Source organism: Lissotriton vulgaris, chromosome 4_1 (assembly GCF_964263255.1).
Source record: "Lissotriton vulgaris chromosome 4_1, aLisVul1.2, whole genome shotgun sequence".
Taxonomy (NCBI): domain Eukaryota; kingdom Metazoa; phylum Chordata; class Amphibia; order Caudata; family Salamandridae; genus Lissotriton; species Lissotriton vulgaris.
In genome coordinates this window covers 464134110-464153824 of record NC_141691.1, presented here as the reverse complement: position 1 = coordinate 464153824, position 19715 = coordinate 464134110, and positions in this window count along the sequence as shown.

Sequence of the window (19715 nt, the reverse complement as noted above, 5' to 3'; positions counted from 1 at the left end):
ACTGTGACTACCCATCATTTCTCATTTTACTTCTTGGTATTAAAGTAATAGAATTAGAATCAAAAGATTTACAGCCTGATTCATGTAGCTAAATAGCGCCCGCAATCGCTGCGAAAAGGCAAATGCGGGCGCAATTTCCGTAATCGGCATTCCACAACAAAATAGCGAATTCGCTAACACATATTAGCGATTTCGCTAATATAATCGCAGAATCCCTGCCGCTGAGCATTAGCGAATCGGTAATAGCGACACACCACGGAATCTGCGAAAATAATAGCGAATTCGCTATAAAAAATCGCAATCGGCATTCAAAAAAAATCGCAATTTGCGAAAAACCCAAAAATCGCTATTTGCACGGCGCAAAATAAGGACAACTCAAAGCAGGTGGTAACCATGAAAGGCATAGAAATTTTTTTTTCAAAAAACTGTTGTCCTATCACCAACAGGGCCAGGCCTGACCAATCACACATAAGGACATTCAGTAGCAGCATTAGGCTTTCCACAATGCCTGGGATGTACATGGTGGTGAGGCGGCGAAGGCTACAGCGAGCAGCACGGAGGAGACGCATGAGGCAGGCAAGGATTTACCGGCTGCGGGTCACCTTGCTGGGCCAAACCAGAGAACAGATCTATGCTAAATACAGGCTGAATGGGGAAATGATCACCTGGCTGATACAAGAACTCGACCCCATCATGCAGCACCCAACAAGGCGAAACAATTCTGTGCCCACACATGTGCAGGTATTGAGTAGCCTGCACCTCCTGGCCTCCGGAAGCTTCCAGGGGGTAGTAGCGGCCGCTGGGGGAATATCCCAGCCCACCATGTCACGCTGCCTCAACAGTTTTGTAGACGCCATGCTCACCCAGCTACACCGTCACATCAAATTCCCCGCCAGCCAACAGGAATTGGACATGACAAAGCTACAATTCTACAATGTAGCCCATTTTCCACATGTGCTCGGATGCATAGACTGTACCCACGTCGCCGTCTGCCCACCAGCTGGCATGGAGTACATGTTCCGCAACAGAAAGTGCTACCACTCCCTCAACATCCAGATGGTCTGCAATGCCAAGACATACATCACTGACATTGTCTCACGGTACCCAGGGAGTACCCATGACTCCTACATCTTCCGGCACAGCGCACTCCACACACGGCTGGTCAGGGGAGAGTTTGGGGAAGGACACCTACTTGGTAAGTACACTTTGATTGAAATGTCACATTGCAAAGATGTAACAGCGCAGCACAGGCAATCACCATCTGCTCCTCCCATTCAGGTGACAGTGGCTACGCCCTCCGTGAATACCTCCTGACCCCATACCTCAACCCTGCTACACCCCAGCAACGGCGCTACAATATTGCTCACATACGGACAAGAAATTGCATAGAAAGGACATTTGGCCTGCTCAAGAGCAGGTTCCGCATACTGCACAAGACAGGTGGGGCCATGTATTACAGTCCTGCAAAGTGCTGCCGCATAGTGGCTGTCTGCGCAATACTACATAACATGGCAACCAAGCGCCGGATACCTGTTGACATCTCTGGCAGTGAATCTGAGGGGGACAACCAGCCACCTGCACATGCGCGCCATGCACAAGGGGAGACCCCAGCAGAAGGGCACAGACGTCGCAACCACATCACAGTGAACAGTTTCTAGTACAACCACTGCCATCACCCCACGAATCGACAATGCATGCAAAATGTAAAGAAGACACAACGCTAATGTGTGTAGGAAAATAAATGTATTTGTTCACTTCACAAAAGTAAATGTAATGGTCCGTGCCAAATATCAAAATAAAAGTAACTGTTCTCTTCACAAAAGTAAATGAAATGGTCCGTGCCAAATATCAAAATCAAAGTAACTGTTCTCTTCACAAAAGTAAATGAAATGGTCCGTGCCAAATATCAAAATCAAAGTAACTGTTCTCTTCACAAAAGTAAATGAAATGGTCCGTGCAAAATTAGTCCCACACACAGTATTTCGCCATACTGGTGTGCTTGCCAGGCTTCACCTCAGCCTGTGGCAGTGGTGATTCCAGTCCTCTAGGTGTGCCTAGAGCGTGCCCCTCCACAACGCCTCTGAGGGCCTTCCTCCTCCGGGGCGTCAGGCAATGGGGGGGTTCTGGTGCTGCGGGTGGGTAGTGGGGCCTGTGAGGCTGATTGCGAGCTCATGCTGGACGCCCCCTCACTCGCATCATCACCCCCCACTACAGATGGAATGGGTGGAGGGTGAAGAGCCACGACAGCTGTGGTGAGGGTCTCCAGCACCCTCGACATGTCCACACTGCACTGTATGACAGTGTGCTGCTGTGTCAGACAGCGCCTCGCCAGTAGGGAAGTGGCATTTGCCGACACGTAGCTCGCCCTGCTGTAGGTGCCAAGCTGTGTCAGCAGTTGGCGGTGGTGCCGGCGTTGGCCACCGTACATTCGATTCATGGCGCGGGTGTTAGCCTCCACGGCTGCAGCAATGCGGGCCATTCCATTGCCCACCCCGGCCAGGTCGGCCCTCATTCCTTCTATCTGTGTAGCAACACATGCCACGTTGCGGCCAATGTTGCATAGTTGCAGGTGAATTGCCCCCTGCTGCCGTGCCTGGCGCTGGTGTATGTGCAGCATCCGTCGCTCGATGCTGAGCCGCGCCTGTCCTTCACTATTGGCCCGCCTGGTAGCAGCTGCGGATCGCTGGCGTGACCTGCCACGCCTGCCCTGCTGGCCGGATTGTGAGGCTGGGGGCTGACTGGACTGTGGCGCAGCCCCGGAAGTTGCGGCGCCAGCTGATGGGGATGAGGCCACCGGTGTTGCAGGTGTGCTCGTCGCTGGGGGTGTGCCTGCTGGTGTGGCTCTGGCAGTCGCTGCGGGGGCCACAGGAGTGACTGACCTGGCTTTAACTCTGGGAGGAGCAGCGGTGGCAGGGAGCACAATGGGTGCTGCGATGGCAGCAGATGAGGGCGCTGCAGCAGTTGCAGGTGGGACGCTGCCGGTGAAAGTTGATGGTGGTACAGTTGCAGCGTTAGGGGCTGGTGCCTGGGTATGTGTTGGCTCCTCCAGGACGCTGTCGTCTATCACCAGCCTGTCACTGTCACTGGTATCTCCACCTGTGGGGGTAAGTGGAGGACCATTAGTTGTATGCATCTGGCAGACGTGCAGTTGCAACATGCATGCTGGGTGACATTCCCTGAATGGCAGTGGCTTTGTGTGCATTGGGACCTGACTACATCTCCCACAATGGCTGCATTGTGGTACTACTACATTGTGGTCAGACTACATCTCCCACAATGCTTCAGGACAATCCTTGATGTGCAACAATTACATGCCTATGGGACATTGGGGGGGCCTATTTGGTCATGGACATCCATAGGGGGCAGGGTCGCAGTCGCATGCCACTTACCTTGGGTGTCTTGTGTGGGGGCGGATGAGTCCAGTGCAGTGAAACCCACTACGGCCTCCATCTCGAGGGTGTTTTCCACCTGGTCCTCCAGGGGGGTGTTCTGTGGTACCGTCGGACCTCCTCCGCCTGTGCCCGAGGACTCCCCGAGGCGCGCCGCCACCCTCTCCTTGGCACGGCCTCGGAGGTCGTACCACCTCTTCTTCAGTTCTTCAAGGGACCTGGCCGCCACTCCCACCGAGTTAACTGCAGAGGCTATCCCCTGCCAAATGCGCCTCTTCTCCATCTCCGGGACCCTCCTGGAATTTGCACCGAACAGTTGGTCGTGGTTAGCCACGACTCCCTCGATGAGGTGCTCCAGCTCCTGCTCGCTGAATTTCAGCTTTCGCTTCCTCCCAGTCGAGCTGCTGGTCCCTGGTGCTGCTTCCTCTGCCATGTTATGGGTTGTGGCTCAGTGGTGCACTTTGCAAGCCAAGATGTGCAGCTGCTCTTCGATCTGCTCCCTGTCTCTCTGCCTCACTGTGGAGAATGGTGCTCGGAACCGGCAGCTTCCTGGTTGTGATGTCATCACTGGGCTCGAAATGCGACTTCCCGTTTTCCCGATCTCGCGAGTTTGCGATCTCGCAAATAGCGATATCGCTAATAGCGATATCGCTATTTGCGAGATCGCAGTCCAGCCGCGGGTAGGCCGAAATAGCGATTAATCTGCGATTAATCGCAATTTCGATCGGATCGCTATCGGATTTTGCGATCGCGTGCGATTCGCTTTTTTTTATCGCAAATCTTCAGGAATTCGGATTTGCGATTTCTGAATAGCGACTCGCTATTTTTCGCTATTTCAGAATCGCAAATGCCGATTTTCATGAATATGGCGGCTAGAGACTGGCAATGAGAACAGCACTTTGAGTACTGGTTATGAGCATGTGCATTTCCAATGTGTTTGCAAGCAGACATCACGGCTGCACGGAGTGAAAAAGAACCATAATGTTTGAACAGTGGAATGAGCACATAGGCTGATGTCTGGTAGCAAGTTTCCAGATTTAATTTGAGCAGTTTCCATAGGAAAAAGTGGAATGTGATATGAGGCTTTAACCTCAGGCATGTACTTATTGGGTGGGGCCTGCTTTCTGATCACTACTGCTGCGTGCCCAATTTTAGCATTTTTCTGGGGTCAGATCTAAATGAACTGTCCTTGTTTTTCAAATGGAGAGAGAGAATGACATCAATTCATAAATCAATACAACTACGATTAACAAATACAAAATCAAGTCAAACTTCTTAGTAATGTCACTGCAGCTATACAGGGACAACTGATATAATACAGTCAGATTAAATGACTCCTACTCATTTTCTGATTCCATATATTCCTTTTTGCTTCCTGCTACTGAATGCTTAACAAGAAAAAGAAAAGTGATGGAAATGGAACTGATAACCACAAGTGCAATAGTACACAATGGGTCTCTCTCCATGTGACAAGGGTGTTGGACCTGGCCCTTTTTGCAGAGTCCCAACCAAATATTTTGCCTTCACCCCTCCTGTTTTTTTTATTTATTTTTATTGGCATTAGCACTTTGCCACTGCTGACCAGTGTTAAAGTTCTCCCTCCCTAAAACATGGTGATTGCCACTTTAAATTTAGTATGAGGTACTTTATGGCATGCAGTCCCTGCAAATTAAACATACTAGAGTGCCTACAGCACTCATGGTGCTACCCACTAAAGGGACAATTTAGAACATGTTGCAGGCCTTTCATTGCAACCTTTATTGAAGCTTAGGCTTCCAATTCAACCTGACAAAATACACCATTTGCCAGGCCTAAACCTTTCTTTTTAATACATACGAGCCATTCCTAATATAGTATTATATTCCATATAGGTACCCCAATATAGGTCAGGGTAACATCCCAACCTTTCACCTATATTCGTCCGTACACTACCTACATAATGGGCTGCTAGGATTGACCCTTTACCTAGTTACAGCACTGGTAACTGAACGTGGGGTTTTCCCTCAACATTAGCCTCATACATTATGCATGAAGATCCTTGGATTCTTGGGCACTCAGCAGGACTACCATCTGCATAATAACTATGTACAAGGTTAATTCCCGACATCATTGTACGTCCAACATTGGCAAAGCAAGGTAGAACCCCTGGGGATAACTTTGGGTATATAAACATCACATCTTGCTGAGAAAGTGAGAGGAGATCAGGACTTCCAAGCTGACACACTGACGCGAGACACTGAAACCCCTGCATGCAGATACTTCAGTGTCCTGGCATCCCTTGCGGGGTATCCAACCCGAGACTAGGACGAGGTCCCACAGTTTCTCACTTCAGGTAATGGGGGTTGACATTATCCGAAAGGGATTCTTAGCTTAACACCTACATACATGCTAGGTACACTTAGGTACATCTAGTTAGGATAGCATCATCGAAGTACGCATTTTTATTGTCATGTATTTTATATTCTTGCCTGTATTCATTGTTTTAGCAAAATAGTAGACATCTACCATCCTTTTACTTTCTTAGTGCTTCTAATCATTTATATCTGTTACTGTCTAATAGTTGTTTCAGCACACCTATTTTACACTAGAATAATGGCTGCTCAATAAATACTTATTGAAAAACGTCCATACCGTTTATTCTGTGTATCTCTCTGAGACTAAGTGAGCACTAGTTGCTAAGCGATAAGTATTACACTGTTTAAATAACTATTTCTAAAAAGTTGCCTGCCAATAGGGATAGCTCCCCGATAGAGGATTGTACTTCTTAGGGTACAGTCTTTGCTGCAATATATACCAGATCACATGGTATCCCCTCATTAGCCGTAATACTGGATGTATTAAGACAAATACAATTTGCCAAGGTATCAGCTATAATAGTAGCAAACATTAAAGGGGAAGCAGCATCAGTGGCAATACACCAACGCCTGAGAGATTTCACTCCTTTACAACAGGAGACACAATTACCTAAAATAATAGAAACTGTTTATTCAGAATTAGGTAGAGATAGTTTGGGAGCTAGACCAGTAAAACCCCAACTAATGGGGGGTGCAGATAAAGAATAGGCAAAGCAAACACCAGTTTCTTCAAAGAAGACATGGGACAATAGAAAACAACAAAAGAATATTGACAATAGATATCAATCCAGAGGTTGGCCTCCTCAACAGGAGCCCTCTGAAAGGAGGTATAACCTTAGAAATAGAGACAACATTAGGAAACCTAATAGGTATCAGGATACTGATACTTGTTCCTCTTGTTGCTTTCAGGGTTCATTAAAAAACTCGGCGAGGGAACGGCGGTCAGAACACAGACAAGAAGAACGTACAATGTCCAGAGACTTGCAACGCACTTCAGACTACGCTTCTAAAAAAGAAATAAATCCTAACACAAAACCTCAATTCAAAAAGAAGAAAGTAGCAGGTCTGAAAGTTAGACATGCTCAGAATTCTGAGGACTCAATTACTGAATGGGAATGGGCTCTGACAATGCTAGACAGCGCAGCAGAAGTAACAATAGCTCACCAGAACCCGATGGAATTTCTGTTAACAGCTGAGTTGAGTGAGTATATTACTGTGGAAACACCCGATACCAGGGTAAGTGTCCCACATAGGTTACATGAGATAACACCTGAGATATCACTCCGGAAGGAGGGGTACAAGCCCAAAAAACTTAAAGGTCTCGTTTGGGAGAACCTATCATTTGGCTATGATATACTTTTAGCTGAAAGGGATTGGCTCCCTGCTATTGTTGCGGATTTCCCAAAGAGAGAAATGGTTATTTTTCCAGCCTTTTCCAATCTCCTTCTCACACATTTAAAACACACATACGCATGGGAGCGGCAGTGGCCCTGGCTCTGGCCATGGCATTCTGTTGCAACTATGTTGGTTGGGATGAAGAATCAACTCACCATGTGATACCACTAAAATCTACTCCAACTTCACAGAGACAGTATCCAATCAAACAGCTCGGACAATCACAATTATGTTCCATTATGTTATTAAACTGGATGCTGCAATCATTGCACGCAGGTTATGTACGTTGGTGTTCTATCAACAGTACATCACTATTTTCTGCATACAATCTAATGGAAAAACAAATGAAAATGGCACAATTGGGAGCAAAATATACAATTCTGCTTATTGACAACTGGACAGTTTAGCCTTTACTGTGGCAGAATCACCGTCCACAGAATGGGGAATCCCTGGTCAAACTTTCCAGTTTTAGTAATGCTTAGAGCACATCAAGAAGGCAGATATGAAGAAATGGGTAGGGAATTCATAAAGGAATCTTGGGAATTGCTGTACAGATTTTGATGCATGAGTGGGGATCGAGAAGTGTTTCTAAGTGGTATAAACTGCGAGAGCGCTTTGAGTGGATCTCTCATATGCCAGGATATCATGTTGCTCAGGGCCTGCAAAGGGCCTGCAATGGTTCAGTAGCAAACCTATCCTGCCACTTGAGGGGTACCCCAGCAGCTATGATTACTTAGGTATTCAAGGTTCTTTCTAATGGAAGTTACTTGATGTATAATGATCAAGGTTGTTGTGGCATGCTTCCGGGGATCGCATATCTAGTAACCGTGAGCTCCAGGGTTACTTGCTGTATGCAAGCATTCTTTCCACTGATATATGCAGTCAGGGAGGCACTGTTATGACCTTCACTAAATGTTTCAATTATACAGTTAATACTCTAATCAGAATGAAAGCCATGCTTTTACAGAAAACCGTGCCCTTAACCTCTGCCCAGGAGACTTTTGATCTCCAGATCGTAAGGTCCTCAACCGAGATACAGGCACTAATAGGTATGAACAGCCCCTTCCATTATTTAGAAATGATGAATCGTATATTTAACATGTCTGCTACGATGGGTATAGTACACCTATTTAAGAACATAGGTTTGGGACTGTTACGCACCTCTCAGACGGTCCTCAGAGTTATACCAATCTTTGTACACTTCGTATTCGGAAGCATTTTTGGAGGACTTCCGCTGATCCTGTTTCTGATAGCAGGTGTCCTGATTGTAATTTTTATCCTATACAATGGACATCCCAATCACCAAGGAGATGGAAAAAGCGCTCCTGGAGCACAAATACTGTGATCGCATGGTACAACATCTGGGCACACCTCGCTTACGGGAACTGAGTGCTTCTTGGTTCCTGTCATTCAGACCAGTCTGGATGGACTGCATCTTACCTGTTCTTCGATGCCTGTTCTGCAGAGAAGAATGCATGTTGGATCTCTTTCTGTCACTTCCTTCGATTGCGCATCCGGATGTTGATGCATTGCTGGACCAGATAACGGCCCATGTTCTGCAGTGTCCCCAGCACATTCCTATTTTGATGGTGGCATTCTTATAGCCTCCACAGAAAGTCTCAGCACCTGTTGGAATGTTGGAATGGATCCTCCACTGACACCCTGGCCTTGGATGGCACACAGGCTGCCCCAGCATCAGCTGCAGGCAGTACAGAAGATCACCTGTGCTCAATTGACACAATCTGTGAGATGTTACAGGGATCATCATCTGCGAAGGCAAGCAACAGCAATGTTACATCTACCAGCCTGGACACATAAACATTTGTCTTGTTGTGTGCTGGGAAAAATGTGACCGGTTTTAAAACAAACACCAAATTGGAACTCCAAAACAAATTGAGGCTTTTTATGACCTGCATGGCTTTTCAATGCTTGTAGTTGTTCAAGTTATATATACAGACATGGTAGAGCTATTGCTTGAGTGACAATCCTTCTGTTTTAGCACGTTTTGGAGTTTTTTATTTATTAACTTTTTTTTGCAGAAAAATGTTTTTTACTACGTTATTTTTGTGTACAGTACCTAGACAGATGGTATGTTAGAATTAGATTATGTCGTCCAGTCGGGTGAGGAGTGAACATTAAATTCCATATAGGTACCCCAATCTAGGACAGGTTGACATCCCAACCTTTTACCTATATTCCTCCCAACACTATATACATAACGGGCTGCTGAGATTGACCTTTTCCCTAGTTATAGCACTGCTAACTAAACATGTGGTTTTCCCAGAACATCAGCCTCATACATTATGCATGAGGATCCTTGGATTCTTGGAAACTCAGCAGAACTACCATCTCCTGCATAATAACTATGTGCAAGGTTCATTCCTGATGTCATCCTAATTTCAACAGTGGCATAGCAAGTTAGAACCCCTGGGGATACCTATGAGTATATAAACATCACATCTTGCTGTGAAAGTGAGAGGAGATAAGGACTTCCAAGCCGACACACTGACGCGAGACGCTGAAGCCCCACTTGTAGATAATCCAGCTCGCAGTGGTCTGCCATCCCTTGCGGGATGTCCAACCCGAGAGCAGGATGGGGTCCCACAGTTTCTCACTTCAGGTAATGGGGGTTGACTTTATCATAGAGAGATTCTTGGCTTAACACCTACATACATGCTAAGTACACTTAGGTACATCTAGGTAGGGTAGCGTCGTAGGAGTATGCATTTTTATTGTCATGTATTTTATATTCTTGCCTGTATTCATGGTAATAGCAAAATGGTAGAAATCTAGCATCCTTTACCTTTCTTAGTGCTTCTATACCTTTATATTTGTTACTGTCTAATGGTTCTTTCAGCACACCTATTTTACACTAGAATAACGACTGTTCAAAAAATACTTATTGAAAAACGTCCATACCATTTATTCTGTGTATCTCTCTCTGAGAACAAGTAAGCATGAGTGACTGAGCGAAAAGTAGTACACTGTTTCCAAGGTGCTGTGAGATCAGGGTTGTCATGTTCGATAGTTGCCAAGAGCAATTTTCTCTTGGTAAGAGGAGTTTCAAGTGGCACTGTGAGCTATCTGGTATACAGGCCAACATATCCGGTGGGGTGTCAGCAATCAGTATAGAAACCAAGCCTGCAGTGTATGTTGTCCAAACGTGCAGATCCTATTTAGGTTTGGAAGACCTACACAACAGTAGGTGCAAAAAGCCCATAGGAAAGGGTGCATTGCATTTAAAGCGTAGGGCATGTGGTTTATGTTTTATATGTCTTGGTAGTGAAAAACTCCTACATTTGTTTTTAACTACTTTAAGGTCTATTTCTCCAATTGGATGACATTAGGATACCTTATTACATTTTATAAGAGCTAAAGTTTTATTGGGAGCAGGCAGAAATGTTTTGTCCATTTCATAAAGGTAAACGCCATAGAGGTCGGAAATGTTCTAACCGAAAAGGAACTGCAGGCCTTACCATCAAATGCGGCTAGCACTCAACGGGTAGATAGTGGCCTCCTCTGGGCAGGAATGAAGTCTGGAAGAAGCAAGGGTTTGGAGGGCCAAGGCAGGGGAAGTCTTGCTCCCACTAACAGTAATAAAAGGGGACACTTTAGCCTACCACCCGAATCCACACCTTATACGGTGGTGCTTGCGGGTGTCCCACCAACTCAATCCAACTCAGAAGAATACTGTCCGACTTTGAAGAACAGGGCATTACACCTGCTAAACACCAGGACTGAGCTGAGCAAACCGTCTGTTCCTAAAATTTAAAATGGCGCGTAGTGTATCCTTGATAGGGAGCTCAAATAAAAGTTTAATGGGCGACTGTATAGTCTTGAACTTCGCCACCCCTGAGCTAGTTAGAATGATTTTAGAGAGAGCAGGTACAACACACTTGAGTAGCGAGGGGATCCTCATCCTACCCTTGGGCTTCTTTTACCGCAATATACACATACCATCTATACATAGGCGCAACAACCAGATACCAACCTCAAATGAGGGAAGATACGATTATAACATTCCAACACATAATCATTTTGAACAGGCATTCTCAAACCTTGACAACCAAGATTGACACCTAACTAGGTTAGCCGGTGTTGGAAGCCAGGAGGGAGGTCGAATAAGGGAAACCATGGTTCAGGATCAAACAAATTCAGGGAGGGGGATAGCAGCGCAGGAATGCATATCTATATGTATAGCATTACAATAAATACATTGCTTTGAGTCACACTCTATCCCATCCATTGAGAATGGCACAATGATGAACTCATGCAACTTAAAGAAATCAGTTAACAACTCTTATCTAAACATCTTAAGTTGGAACGTTGCTGGCCTAGAACCAAGATTGTCAGACCCAGATTGGTTACAGATAATACTTGGCAAAGACATAATAATGTTCCAGGAAACATGGGCCGCAAATGATCTATATATAGAGGGGTATCACTGCTTTAGCGTGACAGCCTCTAAGTCCAATATTGGTCGCGCATTGGGCGGCCTACTAATTGGGATTAAGATAGCCGCCGGTGTGAAAATCAAGGCAATTTCTACCACAAGCCCAAACATACAGATAATAGAGTATTGAAGACGGGCCCCGATCTATTTGATTAATTTTTATAACAATGACTTTCTTTCAATCCCAAATAGGAATTTTATTAAGCTTTTTAAAACGATCTCAGATTTGGCAAAATATAAACATGCAGATGATGGCATAAGGATCCTGCTAGGGCGGGACTTTAATGCCAAAATTTTAAAGGGTGATCAGGCTACGTGTAAATCTCAAATCGACCAAGCAGAATGAAGGGGTCTGGAACTGGGTAAATTTATTGGAGAACATATTTTTAGCAACATAATGGATATGAGCGACATTCCTAGAGATCAACACATTCCTACTTTTAGAGGCAGAGATTGCTCTTCTACCATCGACTATATTTTCATGTCCCCAGGTTTGGTTGACTGTCTTATAATGGCCAAAACCCTTGAAACTACCTTTGAAAACCATAGTCCGTTGATTGCGTTCTTACGATTAGGACCTAGCCCCGTGTTGCTCAATTCTCACGGTGCGAGAGACATCACCCCTTCAAGAGACAATTTAAGGCTAAAATGGAGGGGAGTGGATAGCGGGGGCATAGTAGAGAGTTTGACAAAGGAACACCAGCACTTAATTGACTCCTACACATTATCAGATGGAAATCATTCAAGGATAATTGTGGATTTTAGCAAATTGTGTTCTGTAATAAAATCTCTTCTGTGAGTCCCAACAAATAAAACTAATAGAGACCTTAGATGGTTTGATCGCGACTGCTCGGAAGCAAATAGGGCCTTACGTAAGGCTCTGTCCTCCAACCCGAGGTGCCTAACTGAGGTTAGGGCAGCGAGGAGGACTTATAAATCCAAAATTGACGACTGAAAGGCTGCTTTACTGATGGAGCATTGGGAGGCCTTAGTTGATTCTGCGGGTGGGAAGAATGGAGCCTCTTTTTGGCCCAAAGTAAAAAAACATACTTAATATGGGCCAACAACTGACCACAGTTAGCTGCACTCTTTCAAGTGACTTATGGGAAAACCACTTTTTCAAAATATACGCCAGCCCGGCGGAGGATAAAGTATGTTATGTGCAGGACAAGTGTGTTGCCTACAAATTAGGTTACATGAGGTAGTAGTGGCCATCAGACAGAGCCTTGGCAACAAGGCCCCTGGTCCTGATGGACTCCCAATAGACATCATCAAGTGGAAACCGGAACTCTGGGCCCCCGATTTTATTAAATGTTTTTAATAAGCCTGCCCCTCGCGCCCATGCCAGATACATGGACAATGAGCACTATCGTACAATATATAAAAATGGTGACAGATCAGACACAATTAATTATAGACCAATCTTGCTCCTAGACACTACCCTAAAGATTATGGGGCGAGTACTTTATAATAGGGTCTTAGAATGGACGGCGGAAAGCGGCTTGTTAGATACTTGCCAGATGGGTTTCAGAAGTAAGGTTGGCATGGTCAAGCAATACCTGAATTTAAATTTAGTAATTGGTAAATATAATATCGCTAGATCATCTCCAATCTACCTAGCATTTTTGGACCTATCGTCCGCATTTGACTTAGGTAATAGGTCCAAACTGTGGTCCATTCTTCTGGATTATGGACTTGACGAATTCCTCGTACACTTTCTGGCATACCTACGCAGTGACCTCAAAGCGCAAGTGAGGATCGGGATGGGCGGGGAGATCTCCGGGGCTATTAAGGTGGGAAGAGGGGTCAGACAGGGGTGCGTTTTAGCACCCCTGCTTTTTATTATCTATATCAATGGGCTCAGCAACTCTTTAAAGCAGGCGACCCTAGATGTTCCGAAAATTAAAGGGAAATCATTACCAGCACTTCTCTACGCGGATGACACGGTCCTTATGGGCCGCACACCAAATACTTTACGTATCCTTGTTAAAACCTTTAAACAGCATATGGATGACTTGGATCTGGGGGTGAATTAAAAAAAATCTTTTATTATGTCATGTGGGCCAGGTAAGAGACAGCTTAACAACATTGTGCTGGGGACCCTACAGGCTATATTCCACTAGTTCACTCCCATATTTATGGATGATCTTTGCTGCGAACGGCGTGTGGAGTGGACATTTGGCCCACGCCACAAGCAAGTTCTCAAAGGCCATCAATTCTATTCTTAGCCTACCCCGCCCAAAGAATTTTGTGCAACTAAAGCAAGTGTGCCCCAGTAGTTAGATATAGGGCAGATATATGGGGCTCAGTAAAAACATACAGTATTCAACTAGAAGAAAATCGTTTTTGTAGGAAAATTCTGGGTGCTCCAATCTCTACCTCTGAGTATATCTGCCATAAGGAACTAAACTTGAACTTTGTATGTGATTTTATTGAGACAAGACCAGCGCTATTTTGGCTTGCGAACTGGAGGAACGAATCAGCCACTTTGACACAAGAAATTATAAGTGACTGTCTTAACTGTGAAAAAGGAATGGCCATCCCCTGGCTCTTTGGAGTTTATAATAGTTTATGCAGGGTGAATAAAGGCCACCTTTTTTTCGGACCGCTCCAGAATTGAACCTAACGATAAGAATGAGGTAAAACATGCACTATACGCACTTTAGGTTACTTTCCTTGGATACTGATGAACTGGTTTTTCGCACTAGCACTTTTTGGAGATTTATCACTCGTGTATGCAAAATGATGGAAAATCCTTGAACATCTCTTATAAATTTGCTGCTATAATAATTTGTTGTCCATATTCTGAATTTTAAAAATGTATTGTAAAATTTTAATGGGATTTTTTTATGAAATTCTGTATAAAAGATTACATTTATGAATTTTTGAAATTCGAATAAAGACTATTGAATCTGAATCTGATAAAGGTAAACGTACATTTTTGTGTATGTTTACTACTTTTCGGTATTCAAAAAAGTAACCTTAGGCCAAAAGTCTAAATTTGCTACTTTTCAGTATTAACAAAGGTAAACTTGAACCAAAAGTCAAATTTTACTTGTAGTAACTTGACCTTGTGAATATCGAAAAGTAGTAAATTTACACTTTTGGTCTAGGTTTACCTTTGTGAATGCTGAAATGTAGTAAACTTACACACAGGTGTAAGTTTACTTTTGTGAATCGCTCCTGTCATGTTTTGATTCCAATTAATTGTAATGCATACTTCTCTTTAATGGCAGAGTTACATTTTAAGTCACAATTTTGAAAATGATACATTGAGACAGTTAACATTTCATTTCCCTAACCAGTTTTGTGCCTCTACCAATTTCCTGGGCCACATGTCTTCATCCCGGACACTGGGACACATGGGCTACAGGGTTAGAACAAACCCCAGAGGCCTCCCTGTAACTGCCCTGCTGACCTACTACAACCAGATCCTCTGGAATCTGCAACTGGACCATCTTGAGCCCTGTTTCTGGCCTTGGCTGGAGTGAATTCCTGATCCCCAAGAGGGAACTCCCTAGGCCCTAGATTGCTGGCTAGCAACAGAGTGTCCTCCCTTCAGCCTACTTGTGAGTTATTCAGAATGTATGTGGTGCACTGTAACTCAACCCACCACTGGCATTGCAGCCCCTGATCGTTAGCCTCATAGCAAGTGATGCAGTGTTGTGCAACTCAATGCAGAATCCCTCATCAAAAACCTCAAAACTCCTTTTCGGAACCGATGAAGCACAACACAAAGCTTGCATCAAGGGCATAAATTACAATTCTCCGCAGGACTAACCTGGTCCCTGTATCTGGCCTGTGCTTCATCTCCATCATTGTGACTTTGTCCCAGTCCAGTGCAACCAGAAAACTGCATTTGGCTCTTTGTGCTTTTAGGGTCAATATCTACCTAAAAGTTTGAAATGTCATATATCCTGTTCTAGTTATTGGACTGTTGTTGTTCTGTTATCATTTTATTCATTACAATGTTCTCTATTTTTCTAAATTGCTTTGGGATTTCTTATTTTTTTGTGTTTTCACTTTATTAGTGTTTATGTGCTGCAGACATACTTTACACATTACCCTAAGTTAAGCCTTACTGCTTTGTGACGAGATACAAGAGGTTTAAGCACAAGTTAATTTAGTGATTATTTTGGTCACCCTGATAAGGATTTTGGCTGTTGTTTGAGTTGGGCTTCCACTCACCACAACTAGTGACATGATTTCTTACATTGCTGCTCAGTGGTGGGATCCAGGACTTGTGTTTATGCGTGTCACTCTGTGATTTTGAGTAACACTAAAATCCCTTATAAATAATCTGACATCAGATGTGACCTCTCTTTTTCTAAATTACTCTTACTATTTGATTTAATTACTTTTTTCTTTTTCCAAATTTACAATTTTGCCTCACAACCATTATTCCTACATTCATGTTGAATCTGTTCAATGTTGATGGCCTCATCAAGGTGGAGATACATAGTCTTTGCATAGGGAGGGGGGTGAATATGGAGAGGAAGGCCACTAAAGAGGATCTTCAGGTAGCCCTCAAGCCCTTTGAAGAGATTAAGAGAATGAAAGCTACCATAGAGAAATAAAACGAGGATAACCCTGAAGATGAGAAGGAAGAAAATGGATTGACCACAAGCACTGGGCTGCAGACGCAGGAGTAGGAGGGCCACTTGCCCACAGGAGTGAGGCCCTTTGTCAGGGCAGAGAGCAATATGTCTTCACACAGCCTCTCCCCTCAGGAGCCAGCAGACAGGAAAGTTGGGAGGGAGTTCGAGCTACAGCTGGTCAGCTCAAAACGAAGAGGCTTCTAAATAGAGGCCCTTAAAGGAGAGAATAACTGAGATGACAGGGCCTTGAAGAATTAAAAGCTGGCCTTGGAGAAGTAAAAAGCTGTGGCTGAAAGGGTATTGGCTGAAAGGAAACTGGTACTGGATGATGAAGTGAGTCTTAAGAAGCTGTGCATAAAACCAAATCAGGTCTCAAAGTGTAGTTACTAAATACATGAATGCACATATTAGCCAAAATGTGGTGCCTAGCTTTCTTGTGGAGGATGTCATTGATAAATGTGTTTAGCCTATGAGGTAGCAAAAAGGATGTACAGGATCCGAGAAGAGGACTGGAGCAGCTGCTGAAAACATATACCTACAGTGAGCAGGGGTAATTTGCTTCCACTAGAAGTCGAAGACCAGATAAGTTATGCCCCCAGGAAAACTATTCTTATTACTAAAGTTGGGCTCACCACAGAGAAGTACTGCATGAAATTTAGGGACAGAGAGAAACTGAGAAACCAGTCTTGGGCACATTTTCTTTTTTTTCCAGTATGGCATTGAGTGGTTGGGTGTGGGGCAGTCAAGTGAATAATTGGTATGGGCTGTATGATATGATGCTGCGGGAGCACATGCTTAGTATTTGCTTTACAGAGTTGTGCCAACATCTGAAAAGTACAGAGACTTTTCACCTGGAAGACCTTACCTAGCTGGGCTGGACCCCACTCCTTCCTTCCTGGCATTACCTGAACATTTTGGACTTTGCAATGCCTGCCTCCGGCAGGAACCAGCAGGGCTAACGATCTTTGGGGGTGAAAAGACTTTGCGCTGCATGATCGTACCACACCTTGGCGTGACCATCTTCCCTTAGATTGTGGACGACTGCACATGCCACCTCTCCCTGTAATGACTTGGGAGGGCAGGTGGTTCAGTGGTGGTGCAGCATGCTGCAGGCCTGATCCCATTCACCAATGGCTAAGGACAAACTATAGACTAGGGGGACTCAGAACACTCTTGACAAATTTTCCAATTCAGGGGTGAGATTAATGTCCTGGGGTAGCCTACTGCCATTGGCCAGCTTGCTGATCAATGGGACGGGTGCAGGATTGGCAGATACAACATCAGAATTGACTGCAATCACCCAGGTCATGGAAACCTTGGAGGTCTGGATTTGAGCCGTTGGCACTGACGTGAAGCTACTCCAACAGGACCTAAGCCAGGTTGTAGACCATTTATTCTGTGTATCTCTCTGAGAACAAGTAAGCATGAGTGACTGAGCGAAAAGTAGTACACTGTTTCCAAGGTCCTGTGAGATCAGGGTTGTCATGTTCGATAGTTGCCAAGAGCAATTTTCTCTTGGTAAGAGGAGTTTCTAGTGGCACTGTGAGCTATCTGGTATACAGGCCAACATATCCGGTGGGGTGTCAGCAATCAGTCTAGAAACCAAGCCTGCAGTGTATGTTGTCCAAACGTGCAGATCCTATTTAGGTTTAGAAGAGCTACACAACAGTAGGTGCAAAAAGCCCATAGGAAAGGGTGCATTGCATTTAAAGCGTAGGGCATGTGATTTATGTTTTATATGTCTTGGTAGTGAGAAACTCCTACATTTGTTTTTAACTACTTTGAGGTCTATTTCTCCAATTGGATGACATTAGGATACCTTATTACATTTTATAAGAGCTAAAGTTTTATTGGGAGCAGGCAGAAATGTTTTGTCCATTTCAGAAAGGTAAACGCCATAGAGGTCGGAAATGTTCTAACCGAAAAGGAACTGCAGGCCTTACCATCAAATGCGGCTAGCACTCAACGGGCAGATAGTGGCCTCATCTGGGCAGGAATGAAGTCTGGAAGAAGCAAGGGTTTGGAGGGCCAAGGCAGTGGAAGTCTTGTTCCCACTAACAGTAATAAAAGGGGACACTTTAGCCTACCACCCGAATCCACGCCTTATACGGTGGTGCTTGCGGGTGTCCCACCAACTCATCCAACTCAGAAGAATACTGGCTGACTTTGAAGAACAGGGCATTACACCTGCTAAACACCAGGACTGAGCTGAGCAAACCGTCTGTTCCTAAAATTTAAAATGGCGCGTAGGGTATCCTTGATAGGGAGCTCAAATCAAAGTTTAATGGGCGACTGTATAGTCTTGAACTTCGCCACCCCTGAGCTAGTTAGAATGATTTTAGAGAGAGCAGGTACAACACACTTGAGTAGCGAGGGGATCCTCATCCTACCCTTGGGCTTCTTTTACCGCAATATACACATACCATCTATACATAGGCGCAACAACCAGATACCAACCTCAAATGAGGGAAGATACGATTATAACATTCCAACACATAATCATTTTGAACAGGCATTCTCAAACCTTGACAACCAAGATTGACACCTAACTAGGTTAGCCGGTGTTGGAAGCCAGGAGGGAGGTCGAATAAGGGAAACCATGGTTCAGGATCAAACAAATTCAGGGAGGGGGATAGCAGCGCAGGAATGCATATCTATATGTATAGCATTACAACAAATACATTGCTTTGAGTCACACTCTATCCCATCCATTGAGAATGGCACAATGATGAACTCATGAAACTTAAAGAAATCAGTGAACAACTCTTATCTAAACATCTTAAGTTGGAACGTTGCTGGCCTAGAACCAAGATTGTCAGACCCAGATTGGTTACAGATAATACTTGGCAAAGACATAATAAGGTTCCAGGAAACATGGGCCGCAAATGATCTATATATAGAGGGGTATCACTGTTTTAGCGTGACAGCCTCTAAGTCCGATATTGGTCGCGCATTGGGCGGCCTACTAATTGGGATTAAGATAGCCGCCGGTGGGAAAATCAAGGCAATTTCTACCACAAGCCCAAACATACAGATAATAGAGTATTGAAGACGGGCCCCGATCTATTTGATTAATTTTTATAACAATGACTTTCTTTCAATCCCAAATAGGAATTTTATTGAGCTTTTTAAAACGATCTCAGATTTGGCAAAATATAAACATGCAGATGATGGCATAAGGATCCTGCTAGGGCGGGACTTTAATGCCAACATTTTAAAGGGTGATTAGGCTACGTGTAAATCTCAAATCGACCAAGCAGAATGAAGGGGTCTGGAATTGGGTAAATTTATTGGAGAACATATTTTTAGCAACATAATGGATATGAGCGACATTCCTAGAGATCAACACATTCCTACTTTTAGAGGCAGAGATTGCTCTTCTACCATCGACTATATTTTCATGTCCCCAGGTTTGGTTGACTGTCTTATAATAGCCAAAACCCTTGAAACTACCTTTGAAAACCATAGTCCGTTGATTGCGTTCTTACGATTAGGACCTAGCCCCGTGTTGCTCAATTCTCACGGT